The 8,778-nt window shown below is 42.0% G+C and overlaps 1 long non-coding RNA gene across 2 annotated transcripts in view; it reads right to left on the reverse strand.

Moving 5' to 3' along the window:
• The window catches only part of LOC311604719, a 25,592-nt gene extending 20,159 nt beyond the window's left edge, over nucleotides 1-5,433 (reverse strand). For both annotated transcript variants that reach the window (XR_014781620.1, XR_014781621.1), the window contains exons 1-2: nucleotides 4,210-5,433; nucleotides 425-549 (exon numbers count right to left, since the gene is read on the reverse strand). This is a non-coding gene — a long non-coding RNA (uncharacterized lncRNA). The remainder of the gene's footprint in view (nucleotides 1-424; nucleotides 550-4,209) is intronic.
• Nucleotides 5,434-8,778: the final 3,345 nt, after the last annotated feature.

The raw sequence follows: 8,778 nt of genomic DNA on the forward strand, positions 1-8,778 counted from the left end.
AGGATCCACATCAGGAAGAATCCTTCTATGAATGCAAAACTTGAAGTTAGACTGTAAGGATGGGTTAAACGAGGATATTAGAGTTATCACATTTCTACATCTGAAATGGCTGAAGAACAAGCAAGGCTCAAAGGATATACACAGGCAGATACTACATGAAAGGCACAGTTCTAAGTGTTCTGTGCATAGTAACATGTTAAAGCTTCATGTAATGCCTTACTGGAGGTACACAGATTTTTTTTTTTCCCTGTCAGATATATAAAAAGTTTGAGAACAGGAAGGTTGCCTACTTGTCTACTGTTGAGAGCTACTTCGTTGCAATGCTTAGTTCCAACCCGTGGAATTTGGCCTCAGAATCATAATCTTCACTAAGCCCTATGCCAAGCCGCCAGCGTTCCCTTGAATGGGCCTGCGCAGTCCTGACCTTGTTCTTGGTGGAGGTTTGAGCTGTGTCTCCATGGACTGGGTAACTGATGATTCCTGCTTGGCCTTCAACAGCATCACGTCTTCTGAGGGCGCTTCTGAATGCCCATGCTTCTGATCTAGAGCCTGTGGGTTTATAAGAGATGTTCAGAGCCTGAACTAATGGTTAATACAAGGGACAGTGTGGAGTTTATAAAAAAGATTGTTCAATGGAAGGGCCCAAGTTCTATATCCCACCAAGAGCAAAAAAAGAAAGAAAAAGTGAGCCAATAAACTGGGGTCATATTAAATAGGTCAAGTTATTCGATGCATCTCCCTTTAACCAGTGAAATCTAGTGGAGGTTGGTGGCCCAGATCTGAAATCCCAATTATAGGAGGCTGGGGAAGATCTCAAATTCAAAGCAACCTGGAGAACTTAGTAAGATGGTGTTTTAAAAAAAAACAAAATCCCACTAATTCTATTTTACTAATGAAGACTCAGGAGCCAGCTACTGGGGTGAAAACCTGTCAGCTCAGAGAGGCAGAGAAAGCACCCAGCTGACCTTCCTATTCCACTCACGTCCCGGGAAGCAAAAGCTCTTTCTCCTCTGATGTGTCTGAATTGGTGGCTCACTACTGTAATCCCAGCGCTTGGGTAGGCAAAGGAAGCTGGATCTCTGTGAGGCCAGTCTGGTCTATAAAGCAAGTCCAAGATAGTCAAGGCTACACAGAGGAACCCTGACTCAAAAAAAAAAATTCTTTCTCTTTCCCCACACTTTCTTAACTACCCTTCAACTCAATGTCCCTCCTTTCTACTTCCTATCCATCCTCCAGACTTCTCACTATGTTAATTTTTTCCCACATTCACTTCCTGTCATTCTGGTTACTTACTCAACTCTTGACCTAGGGTTAATTTTATTTAATCTGTTTACAGAAAGCTCTTGGAGTAAAGGTGTGTGCTCAGATCACAAGTGCTTGTTTACAGTAAACAGAAAGCTCTAGGATCCAAGACTACGCCATACCACAATTAGAAACAGATTTTTACACTTCACGGTGGGATCAAATATCCTGCAATATGAGACTTTGTGTTAAGGTGCATAACTTAAAAGGGGATGAGGATATAGTGCAATTGAAATGCACTTGCTTAGCTTGAGCAAGGCAGCCGGTTCAATCCTCAGTACCAGAAAGAACAAAACAAAACAAACAAACAAAAAAAAAGGTGGGAGGATGGGAAAATCTGATTTTCCTCTCCTTGAGTGCTCATGGCACATTTCTACTGAAATATGGCAGAATCGATGGTGCCTAGCTTCTGTGTAACGGTCATTTTTTAAAAGCTTTGTGGCTTTTCTTCCTTGCTTTCGCTGCACTGGAGAAAACTAGCTGACATGCCTTGATAGCAAGCAATCCTATCGCAATACACCTTATCACATATAATTTACCTTACAAATTGACATATGCTGTTTGAGCTCACTAGAAAGCTGGTTTTGGAGGAGGGTTTGGCTCCTCCACTTTAGGTCCAAGCATGTTTGTCTAGAAGTGTCCTTCAAGACCTCTCTAAGCAGAGTGTAATGACTGAAATATCTGGTACTATATGGTAGCTCTAGGTAAAGGTAATGAAGGTTTAAAGAAAGGACAAAAAGGACGCTTTAAAAAACTCTCATTGGACATAGAACATTGAAAAATATGGATTAGAAGCAAGTTCAGTAGGATTAGTTTAAAATGATTGAGATCGTCTGGTGAGAAAAGACACATGAGGTGGATCCAATATCACAGACCAGACAGAAGACATGAACGAAAGTAATTTAAGGGTGCACATCAGGTCTCTAAGGACAGTCAGGGGCGTTCTGGTGGCTTAGCTATAAAATGTAAGTATGAGTAAAAAACAAAATGTGTGATATAAGATGTTTAAAAGATGCATAAGAGGGCCAGCAAATGCCACCAATAGAGGTGCCTGCCACCATACCTCACAACTGAATTAGAGACTGAGAAACAGCCAGCTCCCGAAAGTCGTCCTCTGGTTTCCACAGCACTGGAGCATGTGCGCACACAAACACTAACTTACATGATTCACGAGGCTAAAATAAAAAGCTAAAAATGTTGGACTCTCTCTCATGGAAAACTGAAGGGGGAAGTTCAATATCATTAAAGTGGAATCAATCCTTAAGTGCAAAGGAGGGAGCTGCACATTGGGCCTGAGGACGGGGAGACTCCTCAAAGGTCTTGCCACAGGCCAAAGCAAGGACAGGAGGCTGGAAACCGGAAGAGGAAAGTGGCAAAGAACTAGGCTGGCAAGCCAGATGAAGAACACAGGAGCTTGAATTGTATGACTGAACAGGGAAGTTCTAAATGCTTAACAGGAAAAAGAAAGTGAGAAGATTAGATTTGTGCACTAAGAAGTTCCATTGCTGGGTAAAAAAAGGAGAACAAAAACAAGAGTAGAAGCCTGAAACACAGCTGGAAGAAAATAGAGACAAGGTATTGCAGTGAACCTAGAAAGACTTCCACTTAAGACCTCACCATGACCTGTAAAAGATACAATTTTGGAAAACAGATACAGCTGAAAGAAACTAAGTTTTGAAACCGCAGTTCCCTCATTCAATGGATGCCTATAGGTCTGGGATTAACTTATAGCTCCTGTATACAATTATAACACACTGAAAGAAAAGCTATAGTTTCAAAGGTGTTTTCAAGGTATTTCCCTGTATCCTTAGTATCCTTCCTAAATTTAACAGTTTCTGTAACCCACAAAGAAACCCTCTCATAAGTATTTACTAAGTGCCTACTGTGTGTCAGGCAGTGAAACAACTACAGTTTGATGTGTTCCCATCTCCCTCCTACTGTGAACTACAACCATAAACGTGTAAGAACATCTCCTCATTAGCTTTGGCATACTTAGCAATAACAGAACAATGTCAACCACCTGTGTCGGAACATAATCCCCAAAGGATACAGGTCACAATTACAAGGAAATGGAGGAGTAAGTTAAGTACCCCCCGAAGACTCAAGTAAATCTGTAAGCAGGTCATTTAGAAGAGAGCCCATGGAGTCCCTTCAACAAGGGGAGGGGTGGGATTGTAAGTAAAGGAGATTTTTAAACTGCCTACAAAAGGGGCCTACAATTGCATGTTAGTTGGTACAAATCAATTGCCAAAAAAAAGAAAAAGAAAAAAATCTGTGGGATGATCTGTTGAGATAGACAGAGGGAATCTGAGTGTAAACTAGGTGTCATATTAGGGAATGGTCCTGCTCTTAACTATGTGTGCAAATAATATGATGTGGGAAAATGTCCTTGGAAACGCATTAAAGTCTGGAGAGATGGCTCGATGGTTCTTGGAGAGGACCCCGTTCTCAGTACACATGTAGCGGCTAACAAAACGTCTGTAGCTCTAGTTTCAGGGTACCAGATACCTTCTAGCCTCCGTGGGCATCAGACAGCGTACAGTGCACGTGCACACGTTCAAGGTGAAACACAAAAACATATAAATAACAATGTTTATTTTAAAAAAAATAATGGGGAGGGAAACATGTCATGATACTTGTAGTTTGTTTGACAACAAAGAAAAGTATACGCACCAAATGCTACCTCGTGTTTACGGTTATGAAACAAGAGTGCTGCTATGGCTAAAGGTCTAGCTCGATCGGTAGAATGGTCTCACCGTTAGAATGGTACCCAGCACAAGCCTGGCATCAATACCCACATCATGAAACAGAAATTAGGGCGGGAGAGTGCTTGCCTACGGTAAGATGCCATGGGTTCCACTCCCAGCACAATCAGTAATCATCAGCACCTCTACCCGTCTCAGGTACCTCAGGGCTGGGAAGATCCAGCCTCCTCGGGACTTCACCGAAACTAGGTCGGATCGCGCCTGCGCAATTGTTCCTTCACCCCTTTCCAAATAAGGGCCTCATGTCTCCTGGAAACCAAGAGTCAGCAAAGCCTCTCTGTCCCAAATTTCCGGCTCCGGAGCAACTGACTGCCACAAAGACGGGAAATGCGTCATCGGTCCTGAGTCCAGGCTCCAAGTTAAGCCACTTTCTAAAAGCAGCTTTTCTCGGGAATTAAAAGATTATTGGACCTTGATGGCGTGTGGCTGCCCGCTTTGGGCCCAAATTGCAGGAGGCCAAGTTTGTAGGGGGCGCTGTTCTGGCCACGAGAACTAAAACTGGGACCGGAAGAGTCTGCTAGCTCGCCACTTGTATTTCGTACTCATTAGTTCCGGTCCCCAGCCTTGGCCGACAGTGTGAAGAGAGGAGAGAGGTGGCGAAAACAGAAACTCGGGTTTTGTTTTGTTTTGTTTTCTCCTAACTCTCGTATTTCTCTTTTGGAGTCGCATTCTCAACCTGAGGGGCGCGACCCTTTTGGAGGTCAAAGACCTTTTTTTCACAGGGGTTCTATATCAGATAGCACGCATATCAGATATTTACATTATGATTTATAACCGTAGAAAATTACAGTTATGAAGTTATCGACGAAGATAGGGGACGGATGATGGGACAGGCAGATGGGGACAGGGCCATGAGCGCAAAGGACAGAGAGCAGAGGGAGAGCAGAGAGAAAAAGAAGGAGAGAAACAGAGAAGAGCACTTAAATGTGAGATGAATTAAGTATCTGTCGGTCAGTTAAGGGGTACATCATATGTATGTCTGGCAGGTAATGTAGAAACTGCCTTGCTTTAAAGTAGACCCCACCTGGAGCCACAAGGTAACTAAACGATGATAAAAAGCCTGGCATTTCTTCCTTCTTTTTGTATTGTCTACGTCAGGTTCCTGCTCAACTCTGCAGACAGATATGTTAATCATTTAAGCAGTTTCTGTCTGAAACTTGATACTCATCCCCCTCAAAGTTAAAGCCACAACGAAACCAGTAACGGAAGTACTTAGGGCCAGCTTTTGCTACTTCCTATCCCTGATCCTGAAATGTCACCCAAAAGTCCTAAATCACGGTCCTAAGTCTGCAGCCACATGGACAACCAGGAAAGAGGGCTCCACAAACTGATAATCCCACGAAGATGTATCAGAGGATGTTTCCGGGCTGGCTGGAAACAGTAAGCTGAACAGCCTACTTTATAGTTAGAACGATGCAATGGCGTGTGCGCCAATGATGACAGGTTTTGATGCAGGAAGTGTTTGCGCCAATCACGACATCTTTCTTTTGTTGGATCACCAGAGAAAGCAATTCCCCTCTGGCCTGGGTGAAAATGACTGTTAGAGGTCACCAAAGCATATGATGCCTTAGAAGGCGATGCATACACTGAAGCAGTTAGGGCTGGGTGATGCCTTCTGAGCAAGCAGCTGAAGTTAACATGTAGTTTCCTTAAGGTATCCTTGGGGCCCTTACGGCACATAGATTTCACGTTAGATTACGCCAGCTGGCTGTGACTAATATTCCTTGCTCAAGGCAGCTGGGACCAACGGGAACAATAAAAACAGCTATGAATTAGTGAGTCAAATAGCCCCAGCCTTCAGTATGATTGAAAATATTAAAAGAAGTAATAATAAAGCCCTATCACTAACTTTTACAGTATTGAAAGTGCTTTAGCAATACTTCAAATGCTTAAGTAAGTACTGTTTGGGAAAGTTAAGTCATTTTTAATCTGCCATTTTAATCTGCCAGATTGAGATACTCGATGCATTTGAAGATTGGAGCAATTCTGCACAACTACAAGGTAGAATGTGCAGCAAAGAGCACCAACACTTACTTTTCTGGTATCTCTAAAAGAGGAATCTGAGCAAGATGGTTACATTTGCACCTAGGAATGTTATTGTGAGTGGGAATCAAGGTAGTGACCACAGAAACAGAAGGAGCAGATGAGGCATGTCACAAGCTTAAGTGGGTGCTTTGTTTGTGTGTTTGTTTGTTTCTTTGTAAGGCAATCTCATATAGCTCAGTCTGACCTCAAACTCACTAGTCAGACTAGGAAGCCTTGAACTCCTGATCTCCCTGCCTCTGCACCCCCAATTGTGGGAATTACAAGTTTATGCCATTAACTGACTTTTAAATTTTATTACCTACTCAAAGTCTGCTTAATAAATCTTGTGCTAAAGGTTTGCTTTGGGGCCTTCTATAATAATCATGAACATGAATCCCTCGTTCTCATGAATTTTACAATAAATAAAATAAAATAAAATACTATGTGGGAGACCATAGCTAAGAAAAATAAATTAAAATTATAAACATAGGTACCAAATGCAGACTTAGTCTGGAAAAATCATGTCATATGTTATAGATTTTAAGGTCTTTCAGACATTACAAGCAAAATCAGGAAGGTAAAATTTTAATTATGTAAATGTTTTACATAATTAATTTTAATTATGTAAATGTTTGACAGACATCTACAATATTTTCACTTTTTTTGACTCTAAGCCCTTGGACTACTTATTTGTATGATATATATCTCCTAGGGTGGCCTCAAACTCAATGTGTAGCCAAAGATGACCTTGAATGCTTCTATCTCCCAAGTGCTAGGATTACAGGCATGTGCCCCCATGCTGTTTGGGGTACAGGGGACTGAATCCAGGTTTCTGCACATGTTAAGGATGAGCTCTACCAGCTGAACTGCATCTTAAGCCTCTGTCTGCTAATTTTCTTGGTTAAATTATTCCGGAAACAGGGGATAGAGAGATGGCTCACCAGTTAAGCGCATTTGCTACTCTTGCCAAAGCCCAGGTCTGATTCTCAACACCTACATGGCAACTCACAGCCACCACTAACTCCAGCTCCAGGAAATCCGGTACTGTATGGCCGGGGCAGTGCACACTTTTAATTCTAGCACTCAGGGAGGCAGAGGCAGGGGGATCAATGTGAGGTCAAAGCCAGCCTGATCTACAAAGCAAGTCCAGGACAGCCAAGGCTACACAGAGAAACCCTGTCTCGAACAAAACAAAAAACAGTAATATATATATATATACATACACACATATATATACATATATATAACAATTTTCTCAGCTGTAAAGAACATACTTATATTATTGACAGAAAATGAATACAATTGGTGATAATCATACTAAACAAATTAATTCAGTTTCTGAAAGACAAATATTGCATGCTTTCATTTGTAGTTCCCAGAGTTCATATAGATACACAGAATCTTGTGCTTATGACAGAAAAATAGAAGCAAAACTGTCTGGATCAGTGGTTCTCAACATGTGGGTCACGACACTTTGGAGGTTGAAAGACCCTCAGATAGTTACATTACAATTAATAACAGTAGCAAAATTACAGTGAAAATAACTTTTTCTTTTTGAGACAGGGTTTCTCTGTGTAGCCTTGGCTGTCCTGGACTCGCTTTGTAGATCAGGCTGGCCTCGAACTCACAGCGATCCTCCTGTCTCTGCTTCCCGAGTGCTGGGATTAAAGGCATGTGCCAAAGGTCACTACAGCAGGATACAATATAAAGGGTTGTAGCATTAGGAAGGTTGAGAACCACTGCTGTGGGGGTACTAAACATGGGGGGGGGGCATAGCGGGAAGGGACATGAGGAGGGCTATGCTCAAAGTGCATTTATTATATAATTATTTGATCAATGTCCTTATATGACCCAGTGTCCTGTACAATGAACACTCACCAAAGGAAAATGATAGTTGGGGGTGCAAAGTTGTCCTCAACATGCCCCTCCTTTTTCTCAACTGCCTTTCCTCCGAAAAACCAGACAGAGCGTAGGGAGTGACAGTTAAGTACTGCAGACTAAACAAATCAGTTGCCTCACTCAAAGCTTCAGTGCCAGGTGTGGTATGTATTCTAAAAAACAGATGAGTAGGACATCTGACACATAAGATGCTGTTATGGATTTTGTAAGTGTATTCTATCTCTTTTGGAAAGGAGAATAAGATATTCATATTTTCAAAAGATGGACAAATTGTTTTTTTTAATTTCTGGTGTTTCCCAGAGTTCATGTGGTGGTTAAATAAGAATGGCCCCCATAGGCGTGTAGATTTGGATACTTGGTAATCAAAGAGTGGCACTATTTGAGAAGGATTAGGAAGTGTGGCCTTGTTGAAGTAGGTGTGGCCTTGTTGGAGAAACTGTGTCCCTGGGGGTGGGCTTTGAGGTTTCAAAAGCCCCAGCCAATACCAGGGTCCCTCTCTCCCTGCTGCCTCCAGATCCAGATGTAGAATTCTCTTTTATAAGTGCTGCTGTGGTCACGGTGTCTCTTCACAGAAATCGAACAGTGACTCAGACAGTTCCTTTCCTAAGCAGCATGTTATAGTCAGAAGGACCAGGAGTAACAGGGCAATTTCAATTGTGTTGTGTTTGTTGTCACTAGTGATTATAAATCATGCAGAAAACATGAGCAAAATGTGATATATTAAAGGCCTTGATAAAATACATTTGCTATAGGACAGAAATATTTCCAATGAAGACACAGGCCCACT

This window comes from Acomys minous (genome assembly GCF_964271855.1).
Source record: "Acomys minous genome assembly, chromosome: 9".
In the NCBI taxonomy this organism is placed as follows: domain Eukaryota; kingdom Metazoa; phylum Chordata; class Mammalia; order Rodentia; family Muridae; genus Acomys; species Acomys minous.